Consider the following 12,822-nt stretch of genomic DNA (forward strand, 5'->3'; position numbering starts at 1 on the left):
ATTGTTAATGCTTTTCAATTCAGTAAAGCCTTTATTTAGCACATACCATGATGTAGCAGAGACTGTGATCAGCACTGGAGGCATCAAAATGAAAATGAAACAGTCCTTACCCTCAGGAAGCTTAGATTCTACTGATGGAAAATATCTGTGTATATACCAACATACTGGTGTATGTATATACACATATATGTGTATGTGTGTGCATATATATATATATACATATACACACATGCACATATGGGGAGAGGGGGGGAGAGGGAGAAGGAGAGAGAGAGGAAGAGGAAGACATAGAGGGCGAGAAATAGGGAAAGGAAGAGAGAGAGAGAGAGAGAGAAAGAGAGAGAGGGAGAGGGAGAGAGGGAGAGAGGAGAGGGGGAGATGGAGGGAGAAGGAGGAGAGGGAGAAGTAGAGGGAGAGGGGGAGGAAGAAGGAGAGGGGGAAGGGAGAAGGAGAGAAAGGGGGGAAGGGAGAGAGGGGGGAAGAGAGGGAGAGAGGGGGAGAGGGAGAGAGAAATCTATAGAGTAAACACTATGTAATGGGGATGGAGCAATAGCAACAAAGGGGAGGAGGGTCCAGGAAAGACCTCCAGAAAGAAGTACTTGAGATGTTGAATAGCTGTGCGATCCTAGCTGTGGAGCGATAAGGGCCATCAGAAAGTGTCTTATCCAACCTCCCCTCTCCAACCCTTGCCTTATTTTGGAAACTAGAAAACCAGGGTCCAAAGGACCTATGTGATATGCACAAGGTTGCACAGGAAGTGAGCATCATCAAAACCCACATTTAAACCCTGGTCCTGCTGGCCTTACAAGAAACTTAGGGATTCTATGAGAAGCAACTGGTAGAGTCATAGGAGTGAAAGGTAAGAAAGAAATCAAATGATGACATGAAGGGCCCTTTGAAAAATTACCTGATGAGATTTTCTGCACCCACCCTAGGGCCATATTCCCCCAACTGGTGAGAGTTCATATCTAGCCAGCTCCAGATGGCACCCCTCTGCCCCCACCCCAACCATAGTCATCTTTCTACCTGGATTTGGGAAGAGGAATCAAATCAACAATGTAATTCCTGGAAACGACAAGTCAATAAATCACCCATGACTCCACCTACCATAACTGTGACTTCCAAGACCAAAACACCCCTTGCTGGCCATCGCTCCCCTGTCAATGTTGTCTCCTAATAGAATGTAAGCTCCTTAAGGGCAGACACTATCTCACTTCTATATGTATATCTCCACTAAAAACTTAGCACAGTACTTGGCACACAGTAATCACTTAATAAAGTTTTTCCTTTCCTTCTTTCATTCATTCCTATCATGGGCTAGTTAGCTTTCATGTACTTGTATACAGATATGGAGAGTGAAAAAGAGAGAGAGATAAGGAAGAGGAGGAGGAAAAGGATGAGGAGGAGGAGAGGAAGAGGAGGAGGAGGAGGAAGAAGAAGAAGAATGAGAAGGAGGAGAAGAAGAGGAAGAAGAAGAAGAAGAAGAAGAAGAAGAAGAAGAAGAAGAAGAAGAAGAAGAAGAAGAAGAAGAAGAAGAAGAAGAAAGGAATGGGAGAGAGGAGGAGAAGGTACAAGGGGAAGATGGAGAGGGAGGCGGGGAGAGAGAAAAAGAGAGAGAGAGAGAGAGAGAGAGAGAGAGAGAGAGAGAGAGAGAGCAAGCAAATACCCTTATAAAATTCTTCCAGGTTGAATTCAGAATATCAGAAATGAGTAACCTACATAATACTCATAGTTCTGAAAGTGACTGTGACCCTCAAAGACCTGGATTGTTGCCAACCTGAGAAGAAACAGTTAGGGTTGGCAGTACCTTTAACAGCATGGAATCATCCATCCCACCCCAGGGTTTGTTTTGCCAGCAGCTCTAGAAGTACCAGTACCTGCCAGAGAAAAGGTGGCTTCTTCCATACACACAGGTGCTCTCCCTGTCAGGTCTCCCCTCCGTAAGTGCATGGCTTAACTCAGCTTTAATTTATTAGAGCTGACAGGATAACAGCATGGGGCAGCATAGGCACAGGCCACAATTAGAGGCATACCTCACTGAGGAATGTTACAATGAAGAGCCCACCAAGCAAATGTTTTCCAAGATAAAGTCACTTCTCTTTTCCCAGGAACAGAAGTAAAATGGATTCCTACCATTTTTACCAGTTGTAATGAAGACACTTTCTACATTCAAATAGTCCTGAGACCTTATCTATTGAATGAAATGGACCAAAGACAGTAGAAGGTATTTGGAAGGTTATAAGGGCTGGCTCTCTGGAAGAAGTTAACAAGAAAATGGGCAATTGGTTAGGAGTAGATTTGGGTTTTCTTGTAGGATCATGGAATGAGATCTGGAAGAGCAGGAATGGGGGGCTTAGAGATCATCTATTCCAGTTTCCGCATTTTTAATAGATGAGGAATAAAAGCCTAAAAAGTAAAATTACTTACTTAAGATCATGGAGAGCTGAGGTATGAATCCAGGTCCTCCGATTCCAAACCAAAGTTCTTTCCATTGTATCACAACTACTTCCCTAAAGCCAGGGCAGGCAGGCAACAAGCGTTTATGAAAGGTTTTCTGTATACTCACCACTGGGGATACAAATACAAACTAAAAAAAGAAAGGCAACCCCTGCCCTCATGGAGCTTGTACTCCACTAAGGAGATTCCTTCAGGAAGAAGTCACCCACTTTGTCAAAGACTCTGAAAATGATAAGGATGGTGAGGAAGCTCACCATCTTACCACAGCCCTCTGCAGTTTACCCAGAATGCTTGAGTCAGCCCTTTCCTTTGCTTCCCACAAGAACTCTGTGAAGTCAGCAGAGCAGATACTTTGTAAGTTGATGGTATTTGGAGCTGGAAAGAATGTGTCATCTATGGGATTCATTTTACAAATTAGGAAGCCAAGACCCAGAGAGAAAAAGGAGCTTTCTTGCCCAGGTCAAACAGGCTACTACTTATCAGCAAAGTGAGAATGCTCAGGTTCTCTCATTTCAAATCCCGTGCTCTTTCTACTTCACCAAAAGCTACAACTCAGAGAAATTAAATGACTCACCCAGCATCTTCAGGCTAGAGGACTTGGCCCAGGACCTTTTCTCTGTAGCCCCCTGATTACAGATTACATCCATCAAAGGTCTTCAGTTTTAACAACACAAAATCATACAGACAAACCCTGGTCATTTGCAATAAAACACCCACAACTGCAGGATCACTCATTCCCTCTTATCCATTCAAACTAGTCAAACAAATTCCACTCCCAGAATCAATGGCTCCACTGCAGCTCGGCTAGACCCGGGGACATTCACATCCTTGATCTTATCATCACCCATTCCTCTTCACTTCCACGATCTAGAACAGAGATTCTAAGTTGAGTCACAACCCCCATTTGCTTCTTTTTTCTTATCTACAAAATGGGAATAACATAACACCTCCCTCCCAGAGTTGTTGTGAGGATCAAATGAGGTAAAAATTAAAGTGCCTGGAACACAGTAAGCACTGTAGAAATGTTATTTATTGTTGTATTATATACAACAATATTGTATTATATACAAAGTATTATATACAAAGCAGTCAACAGAGATCCCCTGCTGTTTGTTTTTGATCCCACTAGTCTGGCACCCTGACATTTATTTGACCACTCTCTCCTTTTCTCCCCATGCCTAAGCTCCCCTGGCCTGTCATCAACACAAGCTGTAGCTCCTCTACCCCTCCCGGCCTTCCCAGTCCATTACTCCTCTTTTGGCTTCAATTTTCTACCTTTGAAATCTTGATGCAGTAGCTAACCAGCACCACTATTCTTTACCTCCTACCCCTGAATACCTAGCCCTCATATCCTATCACCTCTCATCCTTGTCCAAATCCCAACCCTGGAATCTTCATTATCTACCCTCTCTGCTTTCAGGATACCACTGGGTTCACTATAACTTTGTTATTGCATCTCATCTAGGTCTTCACCATAGCTCAGAACCCCTTGGACTCTTCCTCTGTCCATTTTGTATCACACTCCCCTCACATCTGTGCTAAACTACCTCTAAAACTACCAGTCCCATCTTCTCCTTTATCCCTTTCTGTGGGATGACTGCCATAGTAATGGAACTCCTAGCCTCCAGATTGGTCCATCTCTTGGAGATCATCTGGTTCTTTGTGTTTTTAGCCCTAGAGGCAGCTTGGTGGCACAGGGGATAGACCACTTGGCCTAGAAGACCCAAGTTCAAATCTGACCTCAGACACTTACTAGCTATGTGACCCTGCATGGGTCATTCAACATGCTTCACAAAATGAAGATCATAATAGCAGCTACCTCATAGCATGGTTGAGATAATATCTGTAAAGCATTTAGCCCAATACCTGGCACAGAGTAGGTACTCCTTCCCCTTCACCCAAGGGCTAAGAACACAGTATCTGGCACAGAGTAGGTACTTAATAAATGTGTGTCCCCTTCCCCCTTGAGCTAAGCACATGTACCTGACACACAGTAGGTGCTTAATAAATGTGTATTCCCTCTCCCCTTGGGCTAAGCACACAGTACCTGGCACATGGTATGTGCTTAATAAATGTGTATTCTCTTCCCCATTGGGCTAAGCACAAGTACCTGGCACACAGTAGGTGTTTAATAAATGCCTACTGACTGATTAATAGACTGACCACATCACAACCCCTCATGCACTCTTAAGTTCTAGCCATACTTACTTACTTGCTCTTTGCAAGAAGCTCAAGTCCCAAACTCAGAAGAAGAGAATGACTCCCAACTACCAACAAGCAAAACCTTAAAGAAAATGCTGCTTGATCACAAGACCAAACACAATTCTTAGAAGAAATGAAGCAAGAGGTGTTTATAAATAAAAGAGAACACTAGAGGAAAGAATACTAAAAAATACAAACTCTGGGGAGAAGACTGGGAAGGAGAAGTACTAGGGCTTAGTAGTTGAGATACCAAACCTTAGCCAAGTAACATGCTCCCTGAAAACCAGAATGGATCAAGGAAAAACTTATGCTTCCTTCTGTATGTTCATGCTGTTTGCCCATAAAATGTGAGCTCCTTGAGGGCAGGAATGGCTTTACTTTTGTCTGTGTATCCCTAGGGCTCAGCACAGACTCAGCTCACGCAATTGTTCAGTTTTGTCGGGTGTGTCTGGCTCTTTCTAATCCCATTTGAGGTTTTCTTGGCAAAGATACTAGAGCTCATTTTACAGATGACGAAACTGAGGCAGGCAAAATTAAGTGACTTACCCAGGGTCACACAGCTAGTAAGTGTCTGAGGCCAGATTTGAACTCATGAACATGAGTCTCCCTGACTCCAGAGTTGGCTTTCTATCCCCTGTGCCACCTAGCAGCCCCTGCACATGGTAGGTACTTAATAAAAATGTGTTCAATTCGATCGGCCTTAGCCCTGAAGCTACTCAGCTCCTTTCTATTTATCATCCAGCTTTGTCTTTATAATCGGAGGAGAAATCATTTTCAACTCCAAGCCTCCACAGTAATTTGCCTGTGCCTTAACAAAAGAACAACCCCCATTTACCCAGTAGGCAGTAGAAGAAAGCATTCCACCCAGATTCAAAGAGGTTGTAGATATGTAAAATCAGCAGTTCATGGAAAGGAGAAATTAGCTAATCTGAGTCAGGAAGTGAAGAAAACTTTATTTGTCATGTCAGTCAAATAAAGAGAAGGGGGGACATCTCCCAAATCCCTTTCCGCTCTCCCCTTCTGTGAGTCTATCCTTGTGTACTATAAATTGAATTATCCTTTCTCTTAGATCACAAGCATCACATAAAACGAGAACCGTGTAGCACCATTTCCCGTAGACTGGAGCCCACTGAAGGGCAAGAATCAGGTCTTCTGCAATCAGACCTTGGAGTTAGAGTACTCTATAAATAACAGAACTTGAGAAAGCCAGTGGAAACAGCGCTGAGAATAAGCGCAGAAAGTTTCATCCCTTGTTTCTCGCTTCTGCTGGTCCCGTCACTGAGAGTATTCGGTCTGGAGCCACGGTAATCCTGAGCCCTTGTTTATAACCTTTAGAACCAAACCCTTTACCTTACTCTGCCTCAGTTTACCCACCTATAAAATAAGAGGAGTTAGACTGAATAATTTCTAATTCAATTCTATTCAATAAATATCCCTCAAGCAACTACAATTTGCTTGGCATTATGTTAGGCATACAAAGACAAAAGCAATACAGTGCCTGCCCTTGTGGTGTTTACATTCTACAATTCTAAGTTCTATAATTCTAGTTCATTCCAGCTCTGAATTTATGGAATGATAAATGAGACACTCATTGGAATTCATGTAAGAAAAAACCTGCTGGATTTCTCTTCCATTCCAATCTTAGATAATCTGGCCAAAAATAAAAAAAATAAAAGATGTTAAGGTGGTGGGCCTTAGCTCACTGATATCTGTAACTTTCTTGGAAATTCACTGACAGATGAGAAGCAAAGGGGAAAAAAGAGCATTCAGCAGCACCCCCGCCCTGGATGCAACCATTCAATTTTCTTTCATTTTTCGTTCCCCAAATCTGTCCATCAAATAAAATCAAAAGCAGTTGGAGGATTGGAGCAGAGACATGGCCACCATATGGGGCCAGTTCACAGCAGCTGAAAAAAACCCTTGCTTTCCAGTAATTGGAGAAAACGAAGCCTGCAGAAGGCATGACCTTTCTCATGGGCAGCAAATCCAGATGAGGAGCAGGGTTAGGAAATAACTTCATGATTGGGACTTTGCAAAATCCTGGACCAACTTGGGGAGAGGGTGGCAGATGAAGACCTGCCCTCATGATCAGAAGACCTGGGTTCAAGTCTTTTCTCTAACACATACTGGCTGTATAACTCTGGGCAGGTCACTTGGTCTTACAGTGCCCTAGGCAACTAAGAGCAAGTAACGATCTGAATAGAAAAAGGGCTTCTTCCATCTCCTGGCAGTTCCCTATGAACCCCAATGAATCACAGATGCAGTCCTGATCCCTATCCTATCTGGAAATTATTCATTCATTCATTTGTACATTCACGCATTCATCTATGAATGAAGGAAAAAGCAACAATAATTACCAATAGCTAACATTTATATAGGGCTTACTATGTGTCAGGCATGGCATTGATAATAATTATAAAGCACTTAGCACAGTGCCTGGCACATAGGAAGCCCAATATAAATGTCACCTATTATTATTGGTAGTGTTGTTGCTAAGCGCTTTACAAATATTATTTCCCTTGATCCTCACAACAACCCTGGAAGGTAGATGCTATTATCATCTTTATTTTACAGATGAGGAAACTGAGGCAAAGAAAGATTTAAGTGACTTGACCAGTGTCACGTATCTGAGGACAGATTTGAAATCAGGTCTTTCTGACTCAGGCCTAGAATAGCTGTCCAAAGCACCAAGCACTGTGCTAGCCACTGACATTGTATTAGGAAAAGAAAATGGTAGCCAATACTGAAGTGGTAAATGGGGCCATAGCAAAGTAGGCTGACATACTGGTACCACTCAACAAGTAAAAGCAATTAGTCAAAAAGCACTTATTAGGCTCTTACTATATATCAGGCTCTATGGTCCAAGAATCATTATTCCTTTTTTTTTAAAAAAAGTATCCCCACTTAATAGTATTTTATTTTTCCGATGACATATATAGTTTTCAACATTCACTTTGGTAAGACTTTGAGTTCTAAAATTTTTCTCCCTCCCTCTCTCCCTTGCCCCACCAAAGAAAGCAAGCAATCTGATATAGGTTATGCATGTATCATCATATTAAACACATTTCCACATTAGTCATGTTGTGAAAGAAGAATCAGAACAAAAGGGAAAAAACCACAAGAAAGAAAAAAAAACAAAAGAAAAGTGAAAACAGTAGGCTTCAATCTTCATTCAGACTCCATGGTTCTTTCTCTGGATGTGGGAATTGTCTTGGATCATTATATTGCTTGAGAAGAGCTAAGTCTATCAAAGTTGGTCATCGCACAATGTTGCTGTTACTCTGTACAATGCTCTCCTGGTTCTTCTCACTTCACTCTGCATCAGTTCATGTAAGTCCACACTTTTCAGAAATCTGCCTGCTCATCATTTCTTATAGCACGATAGTATTCCATTACATTCACATACCGCAACTTGTTCAGCCATTCCCCAATTGATGGGAATCCTCTCAATATCCAATTCTTGGCCACCACAAAGAGAGCTGCTATAAATATTTTTGTCCATGTGGGTCCTTTTCCCTTTTTTATGATCTCTTTGGGACACAGACCTAATATTGGTATTTCTGGGTCAGAGACCGTTTTATCACCTTTTGGTCATAGTTCCAAATTGCTCTGCAGAATGGCTGGATCAGTTCACAACTCCACCAACAATGCCTTAGTGTTCCAACTTTCCCACATCTTCTCCAACATTTATCATTTTCCTTTTCTGTCATTTTAGCCAATCTGATAGGAATGAGGTAGTACCTTAGAGTTGTTTTAATTTGCATTTCTTCAATCAATAGTTATTTAGAGCATTTTTTCATACAACTATAGATAACTTAAATTCTTATATCCTTTCATATCCTTTGACCATTTATCATTTGGAGAATGACTTGTACTTTTATAAATTTGGTTCAGTTCTCTATATATTTTAGAAATGAGGCCTTTATCAGAAACACTTGCTATAAAAACTTGTTTCCCAGCTTTCTGCTGTCCTTCTAATCTTGGTTGCATTGGTTTGTTTGTGCAAAAACTTTTTAATTTAATGTAATCAAAATGATCCATTTTGCTTTTCATAATGTTCTCTATCTCTTGTTTGGTCATAAATTCTTCCCTTCTCCATAGATCTAACAGGTAAACTATACCTTGCTCTCCTAATTTGCTTATGGTATCACTTCTTAATGTCTAAATCATGTGCCCATTTTGACCTTATCTTGGTATAGGGTGAGATGTTGGTCTCTGCTTAGTTTCTGACATACTATTTTCCAGTTTTCTCAATATTTTTTGTCAAATAGTGAGTTGAGCAGAAGTCTTTAGGTTTATCAAACCATAGATTACTATAGTCATTTACTACTGTGTCTAATGTACCTAACCTACTCCCCTGATCCACCACTCTATTTCTTAGGCAGTACCAAATAGTTTTGATGATTGCCCCTTTACAATATAGCTTTAGATCTGTTATGGCTAGGCCACCTTCCTTTGCATTTTTTCACTGATTCCCTTGATATTCCTGACCTTTTTCTTCCAGATGAATTTTGTTATTATTTTTTCTAGCACTATAAAATAATATTTTGGTAATTTGGTATAGCACTGAACAAGTAAATTAATTTAGGTAGAATTTTCATTTTTTGTATTAGCTCAGCCTACCCAGGAGCAATTGATATTTTCCCAGTTGTTTAGATCTGATTTTATTTGTGTGAAAAGTGTTTTGTAATTATGTTCGTATAGTTCCTGGGTTTGTCTTGGGAGGTAGACTCCCAAATATTTTATATTGTCTACAAGAATCATTATTCCTGATTTGATAGAATTGATTTGACCATGGTTCCTGAACTGAAGATGGAGGACTAGGGCAGAAAGAGAAGACCAGGTGACCAATCAGGACGACAGATGCCATGATGGAATTTCTAGAGATAAAGGGCTTAGAACCTCTGGGGCATGGTTACTGCTCCAGACAGTAAAACTTGGCAAAACTCTCAAGAAAATGGCTGAGAAGTAGGAAGAACTTTTTAAAGTGCCTACTACGTGCCAACAAGTACTCTAGTTGTAGAGGACATTGAAACAAAAATGCAGCAGTCCTATGCACATGCAGAATTCTACCATAAATATCCTAGAACAGCTTCTAACAAGGAATTCTTCTGTAAAAACCAATAATCCTCCAGGGTACTTACGCTTCATTTTCAGATAACTTGACATATGAAAATATGGATTTCTACAGATAACTCTGGGGGTTATTACTTGCTTTAGGAGAAGACTCAACAGAGGATTCATTGAGATAGCCTACCCATCTGTTACATTTCAAATAATACAAATGACAAAATGCCTATATGCACATCATTTTTCCCAGAAAGATATTTTGCTCTTTGCAGTAAGTATACCCTGCTGTGCAAATAACTACCTCCTAATTTATCTGTTCTGTAGTTCAGATCTCTGTGCACCAGCCTTTCTTATTTGACCAAAACCAAGTTGCTAACCATATATTACAGGTAACTGGCTTCCCTTCAATTAAACTTTAATCTGCTTTATCATTCAAATGGCCAGCAGGAACTATATTGTCAGCACAGCCCACCAGCCACCCCATGCCCAACAGCTTCTGATGACTCAGGAAGGAGTCTCCATGCTTGAGTAGTATGCATCCAGCCACAACTGGTTGCCTAGCAACTGCACATTGCATGAAATGGGTACCAATTATACAAGATCACCACCACTTAGCCAACCAAAACCTCTCACAGCTCCATAAGATAAAGAGCTCCAGGTCTTGATGGAACGCAGCTCAAGTGCCTATAACATCCCCGTGATCAACCCAGTCAAATATCCCAAATATTTCCATCTTTTCAAGACAAAAGCCAAATAGGAGAGGTGGACCATGAGCCCAAGTTTCCAGAGTTAGGGCCAAACACTCCCTCTAGGGCTGGACTACTTCAGGAATCAATCAATCAATATCCTTCAGTGCCTAGTGAGTTCAGGGCACTGTGCTCAGCTTTTGAGAGGCTGAATTCATTTGGCTGCTGAGAATAGAACTGTAAGCAGTAGGTCAAAGTCACGATGGATTAGATTTAGACTTGATAGAAAGACACAACAGCTTTATAACTGGGATGTTCTAGAGTGGAATGGGATGTCTTGGAAGCTACTCAGCTGCCCCTCCATACAGAATTTCAAGCAAAGACTGGATGATCACTTCTTCAGCATGGCATACAGTAGATTCTCCTTTGAGCAGGGATGAAATGGACTGAGAGATGTCTTCCAACTCAGACTCCATTACCTACAAAGCTAGCTTCTAGTCACTGATCAAAAATGGCACAACTCTGAGGATGCCATACAAACATAAATAGTAGAAATAGTAGCTAGAGGGCCAGCCTTAGATCAGGAAGTCCTGACTTGCAATAATTGTGACTCTGGAAAAGTCACCTAACGTCTGAGCACTCTAAGCTATTTCCAATGACTACAGTTTACAGATGAGTTGCCATTCAGCAATAGTAGAGGTTTCCACAGCCGTAGCACAAGATATCAATTAACAATCATTTGGTAAGTGCTCAGCATGTGCCAGCCACTACACTAAATTCTGAGGACACAAAGAAATGCAGAAACACAGCCTCCAACCTCAAGGAGCACACATTTTGATGGGTGACAGAGGTTAACTCAAGAGGGAAAAAGGAATTTGCAGCAGACATTGTGAAAATCTCCCAGGAAAAGATTAAGATCTGGCAGGGAGCATGGAGGTCATGTAGTACTCATTTTGAAAGATGAGGAAACTGAAGCCCGGAGATGTGTAATGACTTACCCAACAACACACAGAGTTGAGCCTTTATTTCAACCCAAGCTCTCTGGTTCTAAAGTCAGCCCTCTTTCTTTCATACAACAATGCTCATTCAAAGCCTTGGGCTTCTTAATTCAAATTGGGCTAACTTTGAACAGCCCTTGAATTAGGCTGCCTTTTTCTTTTAAAGAAAGGGTGACATATTTTTCTTGAAATCAGCACCATCTGGTTGTACCCATAAGAAAAACAACTATTTATGCTGGTTCATTTCCAGCGTTTTCCAAAAAATTAGGTTCTTAAGAGTGTCAGATTCATGTATTTTGAAGAACATTTGAAGTACACATGCTAAAATTAGGCCAGGTTCCATAGGCAGTCATTTCAATCAACAAGAGGAAGGATTTGGGGCATCGAATGGAATCCTGGCCATTCAAGATTTTTTTAAATGGAATGCCATGTCAGAACCCACATAGGAAATGCTGCTTCATTTCCTCACTCAGGAAAAGGACAGCAATTCCTCAAAATCACCATAGAAAAGTGGTTTCCAGAAGTTTCTATTGTAATGTCAGTCCATTTTCTTTTAGCAGCACAGGTGAAAATCACCAGGTGTAAATTGGAGCAACGATCATAATCACTTCCAATTTCTTTTCCCTGAAGATATATATTTTCCTCCATTTTCTGTTAGATGCGTTGGACTTTCACTTTTCAAGGGAAAATAATGAAAGCCGAGAACTGCAAACTTAAAAGGAGATACAGACAAGAGTCACATAAGATGGCGATGCAGGCATCCATGGGTGCAATTAGCCTCATTGGAGTGGATGACCACATCAGGGAACTCACAGATTCATCAGAATGTGGATAAATTCTAAATTCAAGTTCTTAAAAAGAATCAAGCAATGGGAGCTCTGTCAGTTTCTCAAGTTTAAATTATATTTCTAAGTGATGCAACTTGCTCTGAACAGAAGGCCATGGTGTGGATATTTTTCTGCTGAGACTGCTCACAAAATGCATTTAGCTTTTGCTGCAGGCCATCACCAAATCCATTTTTTCAGCCTTGATTATTTAACAGCTTAAAACGCTGTAGTAGATGGCAGCCTTCATTCTCCTTGAAAACCTGCTTTGGCAGTAATTAGAGTCAACGAGAGCTGAGCAAATCTCAAAGGGCTTTCAAAATCTAAAATCAGATTTCATTTGTCACAAAGAAATACCACAATAAGTAATTTACAAACAACAGAAATAGTCAAATTATAGAATCCAAGTTAGACAATGAGAAAATAAGGGATTCTCCAAAGACTAGAGCTCAGAGGCATCTTGACATCTGACTCCATTGTCCTTTTGGAGGATGGGGCACGAGGGATGTATTGGTACCTAGTCATGTCCAGTGAGAAGACTCTGTTCAACTGCAGTGGGTGCTGAACCTATCTTCCTCTGTTCTA

The 12,822-nt window shown here is 41.0% G+C and overlaps 1 protein-coding gene across 4 annotated transcripts in view; it reads right to left on the bottom strand.

The window, feature by feature from the left end:
- The window catches only part of TNIK (TRAF2 and NCK interacting kinase), a 436,634-nt gene that overhangs the window by 319,324 nt on the left and 104,488 nt on the right, over window positions 1-12,822 (bottom strand). The window lies entirely within an intron of this gene.

The sequence above is a fragment of the Trichosurus vulpecula genome, chromosome 4 (genome assembly GCF_011100635.1).
Source record: "Trichosurus vulpecula isolate mTriVul1 chromosome 4, mTriVul1.pri, whole genome shotgun sequence".
NCBI lineage: Eukaryota > Metazoa > Chordata > Mammalia > Diprotodontia > Phalangeridae > Trichosurus > Trichosurus vulpecula.